This window comes from Crotalus tigris, unplaced genomic scaffold (assembly GCF_016545835.1).
Source record: "Crotalus tigris isolate CLP2741 ecotype Arizona unplaced genomic scaffold, ASM1654583v1 scf7180000018101.4720394464:4744507, whole genome shotgun sequence".
Classification (NCBI taxonomy): Eukaryota; Metazoa; Chordata; class Lepidosauria; order Squamata; family Viperidae; genus Crotalus; species Crotalus tigris.
In genome coordinates, this window is record NW_024096823.1 from 1546376 (window position 1) to 1566462 (window position 20087).

General features: G+C 36.5%; 1 protein-coding gene across 5 annotated transcripts in view; it reads left to right on the forward strand.

The window, feature by feature from the left end:
* Nucleotides 1-20087, forward strand: part of LINGO2 (leucine rich repeat and Ig domain containing 2) — a 684882-nt gene that overhangs the window by 142328 nt on the left and 522467 nt on the right. The window lies entirely within an intron of this gene.

A 20087-nucleotide genomic window follows, 5' to 3' on the forward strand; every position in this document is an offset into this window, starting at 1 on the left:
ATAATATAAAGTAGAAACTGGCAAATTGTAGAATTCTTATTTCATAAGATATATTTGAGCTGGCCCAGAATATAAAAAATAAAATCTACTGCAAGCAAATAAAATCATTATTTATCCAACTCCAAAGAAGTAGCTGAAAAAAATATTAGAATGTTAATTGTTATTTACCACTATTGTGACATGTTGTATAGTTTTTGTCTACCTTCAGATTTTCAGCACAAGTGATTTAATTATACAGTGGATTTTTACAATTGTGCTGAGAAATATAGTGAATTTATTATCATCATTATCTTTGGCTATTTAATCTCAAATTTAATCCCACACTGTGCATTATCCTTATGATAGTTATTCCAGCAGGAAGTATGAGTTTTACTGTTAGCTGTAACATATGATTTCCATGGTATATTTTTTAAAATTTTACATATTATCTCATAAGCTTAGTATTCTTGCTCAGAATTAAGGGTCGTGTTCAATCTGTCCTATGAAAGGACATTATTAACTTAAAGAAACAAAAACCCTGTAGACAAGATTCTTCCATTGTCTTTAAATCAGTAGGTCACATTACTTTAAAATTGAGCTCATTAAATTGCTCAGTTTAAAGTTGCCATTAAATTTTTGTTTCCATTTCTTTCACTTTGGGAATTTTTCATGGAAATGAATTGAACAGTATATTATTAAGAAAGCTAAGGCATCATGAATTATTCTACTAGCATTAGAGCTGACGCCAAACAGAATTGTCCTTTTCTGATGACATTGCAGACCTGGAGGGACATCAATGTGTTCTTCTATATCAACATTTTTGGGGGTAAAAGTTAAAATCTACATTAATTTGTGGTGAAATTACAATAATTTTAAATTTTTCTAATACCTAGGAGTTCTATATTTACTGTAGAACGAATATAGTACTGTATTGAAGAGGAATGTGAGGAAAGAGATCTTAACTTTTCCTTTAGGATTTCCTTTGTTGCCCCCTGAGGGAGGAATTTAATGCCGAAAGTTTAGTATTGAAATTGTATCTTTACTTCTAAAATGGTTTGTTGGTGTGTTTTACCAGTTAAGCCATAGTTAGATATTCAACTGAATGTATGGAGGGCTTCCAGTTGGACAGACAAATCATATAGCTCAGCCTCATATTTCCCTTGGTTTCCACACATTCAGCTGGCGATCTGAAGTTGAGTTATATCTGAATTCAAGTACCCTTCTTCCTGTGATTCAGGTGCCCAAGAAAGTGGGATTCTAGATCTCACAGACACCTAGATTCATATTGAAGCTAGAATAGCTGCTCTTCAGATCTTTCAGCTGAATGTATGGAGTTGAGGGAGAAGAAAGGTGGGCATGGGGCAGGCCAGATTGCATGCCCTACACAATGTTTGAATACACGGTTTACTTACTATTCTGTTATGAGTTGTAGTGTCTAGATGTCTTTGAAAGAACCAGTGACCCACAGGCCCAGTGAGTTGTTCTAGGTTTTATTTATTTTAAAAGGTTTATATGGCAACTCATCTTATATATAAAAACCATGAGTGGCTCTAAAGGGCACAATTCAACTTAAAAACCCTGTATGATTAGCATGAAAATAAGTTCCAGTATCTGAGATGCAGCACATGAACATTTAGTGGGCTCTAACCTTATCTTAGCCCAATGTTGGGGGAAGAGCCAACAATTTAAAAGACTTTTTGAAGGCTACATTCAGGGTTGAGACAAGCCAGTGCAGGACCATTGTATTCACTTATACTGTAGTGCTAGCTGATGTAGTTCTTTTGTTAAATTCATAAACCTAAATACGGTTGCCTTTGTAATTTTACCTGTCCAAAGGTTGTCATGCAAAAAGAAAAGGTGAATGAAAAAAATGTGCAAAAATAGCTGTAATGATCAACATACCTCCCCCTGCCCTGCATTAGGGGGAAATTCCTCTTGATGGTCTAGTAGGTAAAATTTCTGTGATTTTTGTGAGACTCTTTAAAAAACCCTACCAAATCTTACCTCTTGAAGGACAGAGGCTGATACCAATAGACTAAGATAAGTTGTTCCTTTTATTGGCTTCCATTCTTAGTAAAAAGTGACTCTGGGGAGAAGCAACTGAGAAAAGGTAAGTAACAATAATATTAATAGAGTTGGAAGGGACCTTGGAGGTCTTCTAGTCCAACCCCCTACTCAGGCAGGAAACCCTACACAATTTCAGACAAATGGTTGTCCAGTCTCTTCTTAAAAACCTCCAGTGTTGGAGCATTCACAACTTCGGGAGGCAAGTTGTTCCACTGATTAATTGTTCTGTCAGGAAATTTCTTCTTAGTTCTAGGTTGCTTCTCTCCTTGATTAGTTTCCAGCATTACTTCTTGTCCTGCCCTCAGGTACTTTGGAGAATAGCTGGACTCATATTTAAGTGATTGTCCTCTAGGACTCTGAGATCCATCTCACAGTTACTACTATTGAACAAGGTACCACCTATAGTGTACCTGTAAATTTGGTTTTTCTTGCCTAGTAGTTGTGGGAATGGAGAATGCTAAATTTTTATCCTCTTATCAACTGTATGCCAATGTCACCCATTTCCATGTACTTTCAAGTAAAAATAAGCAGAATCTAGTCTATTGCAGGTAGCTTGGTGCATAAAGGCTGAGTGAATTTTTCTTTTTAATACAGAAAGTGATCTTTTTTGCTGATATATTTCTTGCCACTGTAATTTTTAAATGGTTGCTTTGTATAAAACATGCCACATGAAATAACAGCCCTTGTTGTTAATGAAGTACGTGCCGTGCTCTATTATGAAAAGGTACATGAGGCTCACATTTTTGTTCCTTGAGAAATGAAGCTCTCATAGCTAGTAATTTATAATACTGGAAAAAAGAATGTAGCTTGCTGTTCAGAAGCAGAAAAATGCTAATCAAGCAACAAAATATATAGCTAAAACATGAGTGAGGCAGTGCAAGTTGTCTATTGGTATCTAAAAAGAAACTGGAAATTAAGAACTGTGGGTTGTTCCATTGCTATCTTCTAATTTTTATTAAAACTCATTGGTATATTTTAAATGTAATTATTATTACGCTTTTGAATACATGACATTTTATAAAATCAACATGCAACATATTCTTAGCTTTGATTGTAGCGTAAATCATTTAAAAATTAATCTATGATTAAAACAGAAAAGCCTGTGTTTCTGAGTTCTGCCATAATGCCATTCTTCATTTTTACATCATACGAATTTAAGATGGGGAAAAATTCATTCAGTTTTCACTGAAATGCAAATGTTCCTGTGTTACCAATGTGTGAACTTTGATGTTCTCCAAGAATTCTCTAAATTAACATTTGACTATTTGAATACACTGTATACAAGGTACTGCGTAAAAAAAAATACCCAGAATTTGTGTTTGTTGCAACATTTTCATTAATAACCATATTTACTAGTTGAATCCTGTTAATCAAGGGACAGGGATTCTTTGATGGCTTAGCTGAATTAACTTCATTGACTTCCTATTGTTTAATTGGCTGAACAAAGAGACAGAAATGCATACATTGGGAGAAAGTGTTTAAAATATGATTATTAATGAAAATCTGTTTTTAGTTATTAAGAGTGAAATAGCACTATATTTTCAAGGAAAGAGGCTTAATAGGAAAGAAAGCATCATGTATAGATTTACAGTTGGACTATAAATCTTTTGGGATCTGTGTATTTGGGAATAGCAGAGCTGGATGTCTATACTTTAATGGCTGTGCTAGTGTTACCATCTTTGCCTTCTTTTTGACTTTTGAAAGAAATAAAACCTATTTTTAAACTGAATTCTGTAAAACGTGTCTGAATTTGGGAACTAATTAGTATCAGGTCTGGTTAGCATTGGATAACAAGGCATACCAGGCCTGCAGGCCCGCAGGTGAAGTAGTTAAGATGCTGAACTAGAAACTGGGAGACTGAGTTCTAGTCCTCCCTTAGGCATGACAGTTGGCTGGTGACTTTGGCCACTTACTGTCTCCCAGATCAACTCACTGTACAAGGTTGTTGTGGGGAAAAAAGAAAGCAGGAATATTATATATATATATATATGATTTCTTGAGTTGTACGAAATAAAGATGGGATATCATCAATATGTAGAAAGCTGGATCAATTCAACTTGGTCTCTCTCCTCTTTCAACTAGGTGCAACTCATACCTGCTCAGTAATTTCATACTGGATAAAATTCTGAAGAATAGGGTTGTTTTTTGTTTTGTTCCCACCAAGCTCAGATTACCATAATTTGGACTCTTGATATAGAGATATATGCCCCCCCCCTCAAAGAATCACCCTAATGGCTTCCCAAATCTAGAAAATTTTTGGAATTCTCTCTTTGGCAATGATCTCATTGCTCCAGGGAAATATATTTGGAGAGCTGATGAAATCTACTGAATAGTTTTAGCAAAATGGTAATTCTAGGCCTTGTTTCCAGTCTCAGCAGCAGGTAGAGAAAGATAGAGGCAAGGAGCTGGATAACAAAGCCAAGAGAAATAATGAGATGGAGCAAGCAGTTGTTGCTTTTACAACTTTTTTTCACCGCCCGCTCCATTTCTTTTATTATTTCCCTTGGCTTGTTTTATAGCTTTTCAAACTTTACAATATTCTTGTTGAGGTATGGTGAAATTGTACTGATTGTGGCACAGATTTGTAAAACAGGAGGTGGGGGAAAGGCATTTTGTTACTGGCAATTTATTTTTGATGTATTTCAAAGCCATTCCCAGCGTGGAGTTTGCCATTTTCTCAATAGTTATATGCTAAGCTGACATTCTCATTGCACCAATCTCCGTACCCCAGGATCATTTTTTCTGGTCCATTGATGCTGCTTCAGATGGTCTTAAATATATGTGAAATTAGGCTTTTTGTTCATAATTTGTACCAGTTCATGCAGTCATTGATTACACAGAATCCTTTTCACATTTTAACATCTATCTCACCAGTTTCCAGAGATCCTTTTGACAATGTGGCCTCTTTCTCTCCCTTCCCCCTCTAATTAATCTGTTGTCAGCAGATTTAGACAACTCACTATTCACTCCTAACTCACATTATGAACAAATTAAAACAGTCACCAAAAAAATCCAAAACAGTCTTAAAAACCCACATTTCTCACAAGAAATGTCAATTATCCATTTCTCTTGTCTGTATTTAAACAATTTAATAGCAGTTTGAAGACTAATACATTTAGAATGAATGAGATTTCTATGAGTGATAGTACTATAGTAATACTACTAGTACTACAGTACTGATAGTTTTATAGTACTACCACAACTGAGGACTGGGTCCATGTATTATGCTACATCAAATGCAGCTTGCATAAGGTTAACTTGGCCATTGTGCTTTATTTACCATCCAGGATGTTAACATCTAGATAAGATACGTGGTGGCGCAGTGATTAGAATGTAGTATTGTAGGCAAACGTACTGCTCACTGCCAGGAGTTTGATTCTGACTGGCTCAAGGTTGACTCAGCCTTCCATCCTTTTGAGGTTAGTGAAATGAGAACCCAGATTGTTGGGGGCAATAGACTGACTCTGTAAACCACTTAGAGAGGGCTGTAGAGCACTGTATATAAGTCTTAAGTGCTATTGCTATTGCTATAAGCTTATCTTTTATTTTCTTTGACAAATTAGTAGCTGTTCTTTACCCACTGTCATAGTACTCTTATACACCTGCTATGCCCACAATGCTGCACAATAGATCTATTTCATTCATTTACCCCTACTCATGGGTTGTGGGGATTTTAAAATATCTCCCCAAAGCTATTAATTAATATTAAATTAACACATTAATAATTAACTTGTATGCCACCCAACTTAAGTTAATGAGCTGCAACATGACCTTCAGAAGTTATACTGATTCCTCTTTAAGAAATATTTATGTTTAATAATTTGGTATTTAATAATTCTTAAGAAATTTACCCAGTAGTGGGATTCAAATATGTGAACAACTGGTTCTCTGTGTGGATGCTGTTTCCAAAAGTCCATTCTGGGCCTGGGCAACATAGAAATTAGCTCCGGTTCTGCTGAAGTGATGTGAACTGGCTGAATCCCACCACTGAATTTATCCAAACTAACCAGCTTATAATTGGCTGCATACATCTCAGCCTCTCCTCTATTTTTAAAATACACTTTTATTGCCCACTTTCCAATTATCTTGTCCTATATTCCATCTTATAAATAGCTTAAAATATTCTATTAGATGCTGGGTTTTAATAATGTAGAAAGTTTTGCAACAAAAATAGTTTTCAAAACACATTGAGAATATGTAGTAGCTGGGTACATTTTTTGAGTACTAAAAAGATCTTTTATTTTATTGACTGATATATATCCCAACATTTCTAATTAAATCAGACAAATACTAAATAAACAAACAAACTGGGCTTAGTAAGGGAATGAGTTATGTCTTAGCTATGTAGCATGGGGAAAATCTGGGCAAAGCTGCATAATCCGATTTCTTTAAAAAGCAAAGGAGAGAAAACATGCATACAAGTCAACTCAGGTGCTGAAGTAGAACTTAGCATGAATTTCTAAAAATATTTCAGCAAGTGCTATCTTAATGAATGTAGAAGAAATATTGTCAGTTGTGATTAAAAATATTTAAGCTAAAGTGTTGGGCAATTTCATTTGAAGTAAGGAATGCCCCTTTATTAGTTGCTTTAAATATTATGCTTTTCACTTCAACCATTGAAATGTTGGCGTTTTATTCCCCTGACTTTCTGGAGAACTTCCAGATGCTTCGAAACTGCATATTCCAGCAAATCCTTCCAGCAGAATCAGTGGTAAGGAAGGCTGAGTATTATAGTTCAATTGTATCCTGGGGAATCCTTCTTGGATTGGCTCCAGTAGGTGATTATTGTTTAGGTCTATTAACCTCTTTAGAAGAGGATTGTGTGAGTAACTTCCTGTGCTTTTTTTTATCTTCTATGTAAATCAGTGGTTCTCAACCTTTTTAATGCTGCGACCCCCTAATACAGTTCTCCATGTTGTGGTGACCCCCAACCACTTATACATCACTGGGTGCCAGGGGCGTGGTCAAAGAAAAGAGGAAAAAAATGGCAGACAGCCTTGCTTGGCGACCCCCTTGAAATGGTCGTTCAACCCCAAATGGGGTCCCGACCCACAGGTTGAGAACCACTGATATAAATGAAAGCGTATTTAGGGGCAATTAAAATCTAGGATGTCTATCATTCCTTTTTGCAATCATCTGGTATAAGATTATATTTGATTTAGTTCTTTCTATTGTCTAAATTGGATTTTACTTTAGCATGCATTTCATTCTATCCTCTAGCCTAAATTGAAGAATTGGTGTTGTTGACCAAAGAGACAACAATGTTGAGTCATAAGACGTGCCCAACAAATCATTCACCTTCAACGAGTTAATAGAAAAAGAAGGACAAGCTACCAGTTCAAGTTTCAATTTCTTTTTAGTATTGTGTATTTAGAGTCTACATAGCAACATGAAGGTCTACGCTCAATTTGCCATCATTTAAAATGCAAACTTCAGGCTTATCACATTGAACAATGGCAGAACTGCTAGCGCTTACAAAGAATCCTAATGTTGTTTAAGGAGTTTTATTTAAATAGTGTTTCATGCATATTATAAGGGGAAAAATATGGATTATGAAAATCTATTTGAGCAGTGAGTTGAATAAATAAGAACCCTACTTCCTTCCATTCCAAGTAATTCCCTCTTCTTGTTTTATTACAAAATAAATTATGTAGCAATAATTAATGGTAAGTAATTAGCCTGCATATTAATTGATTCTGTTGTAATCTTTAAAGAAAAGCTAGCAGTTCTGCCGTTGTTCAATGTGATAAGACTGAAGTTTGCATTTTGAATGATGGCAAATTGAGCGTAGACCTTCATGTTGCTATGTAGACTCTAAATATGTAATACTGAAAGGAAATTGAAACTTGAATTGGTGCCTTGTTCTTCCCGCTCTTGGCTTCCAAAGAATTATTAACTCCTTGAAGGTTTCCAGCCTTAAAAAAGTATGGAAGTCATGGGAAAATCAAGCCACAGCTGAAAACATTGTAGTTTCTCCTGAAATGAATTTGACTGGATCAGTCTTTATTCTGACTTTGGAACAAGTGAGCAAAATAGGCAATGAAATTAGTAGATAGGCAAACAATTTGTCATAAACTGAGGGGAAAGTGTTCTTCCTAGAGAAAATCTTGCTTTTAATTTACAGTTTTGCCATGAATTTTGATTGTAGTGCCAGAAGAAAGAACCCTGTATGTTAATGGGTTTACTTAATGTGCCTGGCTGGCCATTTCATGACAAAGTTAGAATAGACAAACCATCATTCATTCAGCAGGACTTTTTCTATTTTTACATTAAGAATTTTTTTTTCATTTTGAGAGTCACTAAATGACTAAATGAAATGGTCAGATATGCCTGTAGATTAATGTGGGGGGGGGGAGTATACCCTACTGAATTTGGTGGTTCCTTTTTAATAAACTATGTTTTAGATCAGGGGTAGGCAACCTTGGCTCTTTTATGACGCATGAACTTCAACTCCCAGAATTCCTGAGCCAGCCATGCTGGCTCAGGAATTCTGAGAGTTGAAGTCCACGAGTCATAAAAGAGCCAAGGTTACCTACCCCTGCTTTAGATGAACAGTAAATATCCTACAATGGGCTCTTTGGTCAATGGAAAGACATCTCTATAAGCTCACATTTGGACCACATTTTTTCATGAAGCAGTGGACATTAGGAAACATAATGTTGTTAGTTACCTGATAAAAAATTAAAGAACATGTTTTTATTTACTGGCAGACGATTCCCTCCTATAAATATTTCATCTGTCTGCTGAGAGTCTCTCTCAGTATCTTCTCAAGACCCCAGGGCTAAAGAAAAATTTTTGTCATGTTCACCTGCCCTTTCTTCAACTTTTGAACTTCAAAGTCAAGTAAAGAGTTCCTGTAGTTCTACTAGAACTGGCATCTGCAAGGACTTTTCCCTCAAGTATCTTTTTTTTTAATAGTATGCCCCAGATTCCTTGCATTCTGGGGCCTGTTCTAGCACTGTTGTCTTGTTATTGTTGCTGCTGCTATTATTGCTGCTGCTGCTGCTTACTCACAACTTCAGCTTTTCAGCCACCTTTTCTTCTCCATCACACAATCACTTTGCAGCTGTTTTCTTCTCTTTGAAAGCTGCTAGCTTCTCTAGAAGTGCCAGTTCAGCAGTTTCCATAGCTTACCTCCAGCTGTCTTCCTGTTATCTTGTGGAAATATCTTTGCTGGCCTAAAATAGCTTGCTGTTTTTTTTTTTTTAAAGAGCATCGGAAAAGAAAAATGAGCCAAAGTACAGACTTTAATGTGTGCTAGTTCTTGAAATGTTAATATCTAGAACATCCTAGATATGTATGCCAGCCCTTTGCAAAGCTTTAAAGAGATGTGTCACTTAACAAAGCTCTGAAAGAAGTGCCCCATCAAAGCTGCTTTACTAAGCAATGAGGAAGTGCACAGCTAGACTACTTCTCAAATATGACAGCTTCAAAATCCATGGTTACTTCATCTAGGATTCAGTCTAAATCTGTTTTCTCCATCTATATCTCAGCAACTTTTAGGCAACAGGAAAGAACCTCATCACCATCTCCTGTTTAGCCCAGGATGAAGATGGACAGTTGAATTTCATATGTATATTGATCATTCTATGAATTGTATATTGGATATTCTGTGTCAGCAGATGACTTCTCCCAGTAGCTTAATGTAGATGTTAAATAATAACACAGAATCTCCAGAGAGTCTCTTGCATTTCTACCACTGCCTGAACTACCCACTCAGAATGAACTATTCTAAATACAACTCTCTGCTCCTGACCTCTTGTAGTAGTCCAAAAAGATACTATGATCAGTTGAACACCACTGAGCGGTCCGGAAGAACATTTTCCCATCCCAGTCTTTTCATGGACCATCAGCAAGAGTAATCAAAAAGTCAATCCCCTACCAGGGGATTGTGACCCAACTGAAGAGTGAATAATGAGCTCATCCAGGGCTCTCCGCAGTTGCAGCATCATCACTTTCTCCATTATCTTCTCTATGAAGCAGATTACTGTCCAAAATAACTAGCTTGAGTAGTAGGTTCATAAGGATGGGATATACCACTGCTTCCTTCAAGTTACATGGCATAACCCCCTCACTCAAAGTTTTATTAATCACCACCCACAGTGAGACTTCTGTCACCGTCCTGCTGCCTTCTAATTGATCATCTGACCAAGCTTTGCCTAATAAGGTCTGAGACTGTTCAGACAGCTAAGTAACCTCAGACTAAGATTGCTGAACTACAGTTTTAAATGTAATAAGGATAGAGAAGCTCTGATGCTTGCTGTAACTACTGCAATGAAGTAGGCTTAAATCCAGGCTGTTAGCAATGTTCAGCTATATTGCTCTTTGTCGATTCCAGATATCTCTTCTGCTGTTTCATTTCTTGGAGCTTCTTGGTATTCCAATCCTTCTAAGCAATCAGTGATCCTGAAAGAACGGAATTAAAAGAGAACCCAGCACATGAACTGTGAATGCAACATGACTGCTTTTTGAGTTAAAGATCAAGCACACCCTTGGAAGAGATTACGTCTTACAAATGGTTGTTATTATCCTTCTGAGAGATAGGGCTCTTTTCCCCTAAAAGAACTCTCTTCACAAACTAAAGTAGGCCAGTTAACTCCACTTTTGTTTTTATTGTTGCTTTTTGCTTTCCTACCTTTCTGTCTTTGAAACCAGGCTGTTGATGAATTTGTGTGCCATCCAATTAACATTTACAGGCTTCAAAGAAAATTGTGGAACTTTAAATATTCTTGTAATGGGGCTTATCGGCAACTCAGAATTACTTCTTTATAATATCTGTGTTAATATTTTATCTTCTTGTGGGGTTTGTTTGAAGAAGTCAGAGAGCACCACAGAGTGCTCTAGTTCTCCACTAACCTTACTGAAGTATTCTTTATTAACCATCGGACACAGATTAAGTGCAGGGAGTTGAGGTTTGTGTCACTTCAGTAGCTAACTCTGGGGATTAAAATAGGCTTAAGCGAGTGTTTAAAAATATCTGTAGTAGAATGAAAACTTTCTTGAAAAGAGGAACGAATGGCAGCATAAGACTGAATGGAGCTGTCTCTGAAAAGAGTGCCTGAATTGTTTTAAATATATATAGAGCTGATACAGAAAAGAAAAGAAAGAAGATTTCTTTCTCCCATATCTGGGCTGACAGGGTGTTCATTCAAGGTAAAAATCTCCTCCCCCTGTCTCTCTCCTGGTAGCTAACAAAGTGGGAGAGAACCCGTGGCTTAGAGGTTATAACATCTGCCTAACATGCAGATAGCCCAGGTTCGAATCTCAGAAGAGTAAGTTTGGCTGATGAGGGTTAAAGGAACCCGAAATAGCTATACCATTCTCTTTATATATATTTGTTTGTCTGTATTCTGCCTTTGTTATTTTACAGCTAAGACAAGGCAACAAAAATATCCAACACATTTTCCTCCTCCTATTTTCGTCACAATAATGTGAGTTGGGCTGAGAGAAAGTGACTGGCCCAAGATCACCAGCTTTCATGGCTAAGATGGGATTAAACCACACAGTCTCTCACTTTCTAGCCTGGTAACTTAACCACTAGACCAAATTGGCTATTATTTAATTATATTATTATTCTATATTATGAGATATTTGTGTTTTTCAAATTTTTCTATTGCCAAATGAATAGGGAGAATAATGTTTTAGCATGTAAACACTGAACCTATGTGTCATGGAGTGTGTATAGGAATACAAAGGAAGCCCTGAAGAAAGGATAGGGCAGTCATTACAAAACATCTGTTTAGCCCAGAAAGACAGGAAAGGGTGAGAAAGAAAGTCAAGAGTGTCCTGTTTTGACTCTCTAATATAAGAGGGAATAGAAAAGAAACTCTGGCAGGCTTTCAAGATTCTGTTAGTATAGGTCATATCAACAAATTAGAGTTTTAATATTTCTTGTGGCAATGACCTAATCTGCCTCAAAGAGTTGACAAAGAAAGAACTTACTCTAATTAGTAAAAAGAAAACAATAGAGCAAGAATCTTTGGCAATTTCAAAACTAACACATCTATTACAGCTTAGACTTTCTTGGAATACAATTTACCTCACTGTTGGTTAAGATCAGATAATTAAATTTGTATGAATTCTGTTCTAGTGTAATATATGTTTTAGTATGGCACCATTATGCTGGTGCTTGACTAAAATAAAATGAACTGAACTATGGAGTTGTTCAAAGTGAAGTTGTTCAAACAAATTTTTAAAGTTCCATTGGAAAAAAATATCCTTACCAGATAGAATTCCAGTGTACATTTTCTGCAAATATGCATTGTTGAGTTCCTTGACAATCATGCAAGTTCTCTTGGTGTTATTCTTTGTTGTTTAATTTTTCCCTACTATTAGTTCTTTGGGGGGGGGTGTGAACTAATAATAAGATTTTGGATGCAAGCTTTTGAAACATTTTTTTCAGACTGGTCTAGTGTATCTTTTTATTTTTGGTTTACTAATCCACAAAAATGGATAACATATGAAGTACCATGTAGAAGCTAAATCTTGTAAAACTCTAAACTCTAGGGTGTAGAGCTATTAATTGCATCATTGACATTAAAACTAATCAGTGTATATACAAGTTAAGGATTTTCGCCTCTCTGCATGTCAGATTTTGTTGGGCTCATCCCAGATACCAGTACCATATATGTTTGTTTGTTTTTTGTCTTTTTTTCTTAATGACCAAAATCCAATATGTCTCCCTATCTTAAAGAATTCTATTTAGATATTCTTGAAGTTTTTAACTGCTGTAAGATGTTGTTAATATGAACGAGCACTTCAGAAATTGTTTGGTCTTTTTAAGTAATATTTTTAGATTGATGATTCATAAAATTTCAATGTCAGTGATATCGACAACAATAATAATATTCTAAGCAGTGATGTGAACATCTGGTGCAAGAATTGTGATATTTCTATAAGTTTCATAATAGAGGTTTTCTCCCACTTTAGCACATGTATTTTCCTAAAAGGCTGTGGTGGATACTGATGTAAAATAAGAAATGTGTCATGCTGAGAACAGATTATATATTTATTTCAGATTTCAACTTCTTGACACTTCTCATCAGACTGCATCAGAGACAAGTTTTGGGGCTCAATGAAAAATCTTCCTAAACATTTCTGATCTTGTTCTGATTTTCAGTAGTATAGTTTTCTATAACATCCTCATCATACTTCTTGCACTCCTATCGTCTTGTCATAACTTATTGATTTACAATTCTTACAAGCATGAAAACATCCACAGGTAGCACTTAGTATCTTAAATGGAATAGGAAAGAATTTTCAGAGAAAATGAATGTATTAAATTCATAAAGACTAAGTATTAAATATATCCCACCTCTGTCATGAGACACTTTTAAAAATTATTGGACTTTTTCTGCCAATCATTGTAACTTCTATCTTGTGTTAGGCTTTTAAAATATGTTATCAATAGAACAAAGGGAGGACAAAGGAGTTGGGGGATTTTTATTTTTTTTCTCCTTTCTCTCCCACTATATTTTTCTAGAGAATGACATAACCATCCAGAGCAAATTTTTAAAAGGTTTATTATAGGGAAGTAGAGAATCAACAACAACAAAAAATAATTTCTTCTAGGCCACCACACCTGTTTTCTCAAAGTCTAGAATGACCATTAATGGGCAACAAGAAAGAGTTTTAAGTGTCTCTTGACGGCCATCTGGTGGTTCTCCAGATTTTTGCATTAAATATTGGATAAAACCAATCTCCTTTCTTCCAAAAGTTACATTTCATCTCACCACTATGGCAGACTTCTATGGATAGAAAGAATCTTCCTGTGTGTTGAAAGCAAAGTTTTTGATTCATGCTCCCCTTCTAATGTCTCCCCTGGAACATTAACAATTATTCAAAGGACAGAGATTCCAGCTAAATTATTGTCTTTCCCTTGAAGTTGTACCAAGAACTAGGAGGTGGTGACTCTTTGGAGCAAGGTAAATTTAGTATCCAACTTCATAATTGATTTCAAACTCTCAGTTGAAGTATGATTTGCAGAACAGCTGCTATCATAGCATCATTGGCAAGAGTAAAGATCATTTTATGTAAGTGATTCATCATTGTCAATTTGCACATCCACCTTCACATCAGCTATTACTTTATATAACTGTTTATTAAGCATTTTCACATATCACACAAGCTGTGATACATTAACACACAAGGATATTCTGAGATGTTTGAAATTAAATGGAAGTTCTGGAGTAGAGTACTGCAGGAGTTGTTCAAAATATGAAGAGCTGCTGTTAAGGATATTTCTGTTTTTCCAAAAGATTTAATGAATCTTGGTATATATTCTGTGAGCTTTTTATGTCAGTTGCATTACATGAATATGGGACATGTTATTCCAACAGAAACTTCAGGGCAACTGGATTGATGATTTAGGTTATTTTGCTGTGTACTTCAACTTTAAATCTTGTCAATTCACAAAGCAACATTTTATAAAGATGAATCAATTCCACTTTACTTTAGCTGTGAGGGAAAGGCAGAGAGCCAAGTTACAATTTTTCTGAGGAAGAATAGTTTAAGAATCTAGTTGTCTGCATCTTATAGTAGTTTAGATAGGTAGACTAGCTTCAAACAAACAAACACTAGGAAAGGAGAGGTTTCTGGTTAGGCCTTTAGACAGGGCATGATGTGAAAGTGTCTTAATCAGTTGGGTTGGAGAAAATCTTAAGTGGAAGTAAATAAAACTGTTAGAACAGGGGTGTCAAATTGCCGGCCCATAGGCCGGTTGCATCATATGGAGGCTGCGCCCACCCCAGCTCTGGCAATGCAAAAAAAGTCACAATACATCATGACACATAATATGACGTTGCGAGTTTGACACCCATGTGTTAGAACCATTCATTCCCTACTTTCACAAGAGATTGCAATAATATAGAGCAACAGTCTATTGAAAACATTCGGCAATTCATCTATGGTTTTACAGGAGATCTCAAGGATTTGAAGCTTTCCTACACCAAAGGACAAGCTAACCAATAGGTAGAATTCACATTCTCCTACCTGTTTGTGGCTTGTCGTGTTCTTAAATGAAAAGAAAGAATTCCTCATGTCAGATCACAGCAGCTGCACGTGAAGTAAGGGAACCTTTGTGGATTTTTTAAACAAAATTGTATCATGTGTTGAATTCCCCCCCCCCCACACACACACATACTTCCATGTGGCATTGAAGAATATTTGATTAAGCATACCCACATAAGGTACACCTTTAAAAAGTATACCAAGGGACTTGTGGAAAGAAATACTTTCCTTATCTCATGAACAGTAGTGTTGACTAGGATTGGGCTACATGCTTTTACAATTAAAGAAATTGAGAGGGAAAGTAGAGCAGGATTATGCAAATTCTATACTGTATTTTGTGTATCCGTTAAATTAACTGAAAAGGAAGTTCTTCTCAGACCTAAACAGAGTTCTCAGGATATTTTGATAACCTCTTCCCTGGATGAGCAATTACTTTCTCCTGAGAGCTAGTCTGCATCAGTAATTTAGTGTGTGTGTTTGGGGGGGGGGAGAAATTAAGTAGTGTCGATTCAGCAAAGGATTTAGCAGCATCCACATTGAGTTAGCTACTTCTGGATCCCTATCGGTTATTGCTCTGTGACTCTAGAATCAATCTGTCTCCAAGAGGGCTGCCTGATTAATATTGGTAGCAGTGTTCAGATACAGAGCAAAGGTTACTCAGGCATCAAAAATTGTTTTAATTTCTTCTTGCTCTTTCTGATTACCTAATAAATTTTGATGATGTCCATCGGTTTTCAAGAGTGTTTTATTTTCGACTTTGATTTAATTAGGAGCAAATGGGACATTCAGCAGAAAGTTGCACATAACTACACAGCGCAAAGACAACTCTACATATAAAATGATTCCTTCCTTCTCTCCCCACCCTCCCCACGCCACCCACTGATATACACCAAAATAAAAGTAATAGAATAAACATAGTTAGCATAGACAAGGATTAGAGATCTACCAGTCCACAAAAACATGGTAAAAAGAGAACACTGCCTCAACATGTTTTGGTTGTTTTTTCTGTTGCCAGAATTGATGTAAGGTGGAATGACTTTTCACATATCTGCACAGGTGATACTTTTACTTTTCATTGGCTCTAGTATGGCTAAATCATTGGCAATCTTCACCTGAGTTTGCTTTTAGGAGTATTTAGATACCTATAGCAAAGGTGCTTCAGTGAAAGGGTTTAAATTATATTAGAATTACATCATTATATTAAACTATATTTAAAAAGTCCAGTGAAAGACAGCCAGTTTGATCTAGTGCCGGGCTCTTCAAACTTGGCCCTTTTATGACTTATGGACTTCAACTCCCAGAATTTCTCAGCCAGGCATGCGGGCTGAGGAATTCTGGGAGTTGATGTACACAAGTCATAAAAGGGCCAAGTTTGAAGACCCCTGGTCTAGTGGTTAAAGCACTAAGCTAGAAAGCAGGAGACTGTTCTAGTCCCACCTTAGCCATGAAAGTCAGCTGTAGGCCAGTCACTCACTCTCAGTTCTACTCACCTTCCAGGTTTGTTGTTATGGGAGGAAAGGTGTGTGAGTGTAGGATACATTCAAAGCCTTGAGTAATAAAGGTGGGATGCAAATAAATAAAAAAGATGCCCAGTATATTTTGTAAAGTAAATTAATAATAGGGAACCATGATAAAATGCATTTCCATGTTATATTAATAGATGAATCTGGATTTCTTCTTTTGCATTGAGGAAAGTATGTAATGAACTGGAAGAATGTGAAGAGACCATTTTGTTTTCCAACAAGTTAGCTATTGACCATGGAGACACATCAAAAGGAAAATAGTATCAATAATGTCTGTGGATAATGGAGATCAGTTACTCGGCCTTGAAAAATCTGGGGCCGATGTAGCAGGTAGCATACCTATGACCATAACCAGGAGAATGCTTAGCCGGCCACTTGCTTCAAATAAAGTGTATCTTTCAAAGAAAGTGAGAAATGTCAGGCAATTCCTCCGTAACTTGCATTGCAAATAGAAATACAAAAGTACTCCAGTATGGATTTCTTTTACAATTCTGTGGCGTGGCTGATAGTACAGATTTCTTTACAGCACAGATGGCAGCAGTGCATGGCATCTGCTAGCATCCGACATTCGCAGCTGAGAACTTCCCTACAAAAGCAGCATATATTTGCCAAAGAAGTGTGCAAAGTGTATTTTAGGAGACGCTGCCTTAAAAATAGGCATTAGAGAAAGTTACAAATAAAACCATATTTTTAATGATAAGCTAGCTATATAGCAGCACTAGGTGCATTTTTTTTTCTTTCTTAAAAGCAGAGAATTGGATGGAGCAGAGAAATATGTCTTCCTCAGTCAAGGTTTATCCTGACCTACACATCCAAACTGCAAATATTCCCTGTGGCATGCCGATTATCGATATCATTATTTCCTGTGTGTGTTTGTTGTTCAATTTGCCATATAAGACCAACGCATCAATATTCTACACATCTTGGTTGGGTTTCCTGTTCTGAAGAGTGCATTTACTTGATGGATGCTGAGTGCCTAGAAGCAATCCATTCTGCTGTGGTGCATAGAATTTGAGTGTAACATTGCTTTTTGAAAACATTAAAGGGTTGTATTTTTTCCCCCTATTGATCCTAAACTCCTTTCCAGGCTGAACTTGGCCACAATGTAAAAGGGACACGAAAAATAAGCCATCAAAAGAATAAATGGATTTTTCAGGCTATGTGCAAATCCCAGATAAACAAGCATATATTTTCAGTGTACCAGCCCTAGAGCATTTTTTCCCAGGGAAAAGCAAATGATAGCTGAATGATAAGTGTCTTAAGCTTCAGAAAAAGGAGATCTTGCATAGCAAATGCAGCTTATCAAATCCTGGCATCGTTTGTCTTGGCCAATTCAAAATAGCAAGTATTCTAATATTTGCATATCGTGTCTTTATAGCATTGTTGTTGTGATTGCTGTGAAACGAAATTTTAAAAAAGCACCTTTGTCCATATGCTGTTTTCATATTCTTAGATTCTGACAGTCTGAGGGAAGTTGCAATTTGTTGATTTTTTTTTATTGGTGACTTATGTCCTTCCCTACACCAACATTTTAATCGTGTTACCATTAAATTGGTTGATTTTTTTTCTCCTTTATATGTTGCCATCAAATAAAAAAAACATGCATATCACTGTCAGCTATGTTTAAAAGTCTGTTTTTGCTCTGATTTTATGTGAAGAGCATTGATTTTATGTGGAAACTGCTGCATCCAAGAATGATAAAGAAAAAAGGGGAAACCACTGGTTTGTGGTGCCATCTTTCATAGGGAATTTTGACATTTTCATTAAACAGTCCAGTGAAATTGGCCATTTCTAACCACAGATTGGTCATGGCACTTGGCCTGGCAAAGGTGGCCTCTGTAGATGAGCAAGCCCTAGGCAGGAATCATGTCACGAACTTCAGAACCAAAATGGCCAACTCTTAGTGCTTCGCTGAGGCATTGTGGCTGACTTGTTGCAAAGAGGCAGATTAAAGCGTCTCCATGAAACACAGTGCCCTATCAAGGCAGATTGACTGTGATGTGTCAAATTCTACTTTGTATCTTTCCTCTCTGTTCCAGCAATTTTTTCCCCCACAAAATGCCAGTTGACTATCTTTAGGTTTTTATTTTATCACATTCTGTTTACTCAGCTGAATGCCATTTTTCCTATATTAGGGACTTATACTCCTCATTGGTCTTTCCATTCACAAACTGTGAAGGCATGTGGTAGACCCACCATTTTGTCCCCTTTTGGGTGTGAGGCCTGGATGGAGGACTGGATTTAGACATAATGAGAACTCAACTCATGGGAAACTGTTGAGGTTCTATTGAGAAATACTAATAAAGAATATGACTGTGTTACAAATGAACCTGGCAACAATAGTGCCAAGATACATCACAATCCCATGATGGGGTTTGAATAGAAGGTATGAATAGATGCAGAAACAAAGCATATCTTTATCAGTTAGCAAGGGCCATGCGAGCCAGACAGGAGGACTTAATTCATGTATTCATTGTTCAAAGTTACAATGGCACCAAAGTGACTTATGACTGTTTTTGACAATTACAATTGTTGCAGCATCCCCATGGTCACGTGATCAAGATTCAGTTGCTTTACAACTAACATGTATTTATATCAGTTGGACTGTCCCAGGGTCATGTGATCACCATCTGTAACCTTCCTAGCTGGCTTTCAACAAGCAAAGTCAATGGAGGAAGCTAGATTTGCTTAACAACCATGTTGCTAACAACCATTAGCAACTGCAGTGACTTGTTTAACAATTATGGCACTAAAGTTTGTAAAATGGGGTATTACTCTCCCTAAACAATTGCCTTGCTTAGTAATGCAATTTTTTGGCTCAGTTGTGGTCTACCTGTATCAAATTATAATGTAACTCCAACAAATGGGGAAAAAAATCCTTAAATTTTGAGAGACCCCCCCCCTTCAGAAATCCAGGCTGCAGCTTGTTTCACTTATGTCTAAATACGGCTTTGCTTGGATGTATGTGTGGCTTCATGGGAAGCAATTTGTAAGCAAGCAGACTTTGTAACATAGTACAGATCCATTCTTGATTGTGACACACAGCTGTTAAGACATCAGCCTTAGTTTCCAGTTTCTTGATTTTATGAAGGCAGGCTTAACTCATTCAAGGCAGTGCAAGTAAATGCAAAAAAAAAAAAAAAACCCTTCTCTCTAGATGGGCATTTTTTGCTCTTCTACTGATGTGTCTGATAATACGGTTTTTATTATTAGCAGTAAAAGGATATGTTATAGTTTAATTCTGCACTCTGCCTTTTAGCTTGTATATTACAGTAGCTTTTAGCTTTTTAGACTTGTGGTTCTTTGCTTTGGAAATGCCATTTGCTGTGAATTCTAAATACCATTAAGAAATGCTGGGCAAATCACACCCATCTTTTTGTCCTGTGGAGATCTGCTATTTCTGACCATATCCATGGTAATCTCGCTCCAGCCTCCAAATAGGCTGCCGAGGACAATTAGATGGCTCTTTAGGCTATCTTCAAAAATATGCAGAGAAATGACAGATTATCT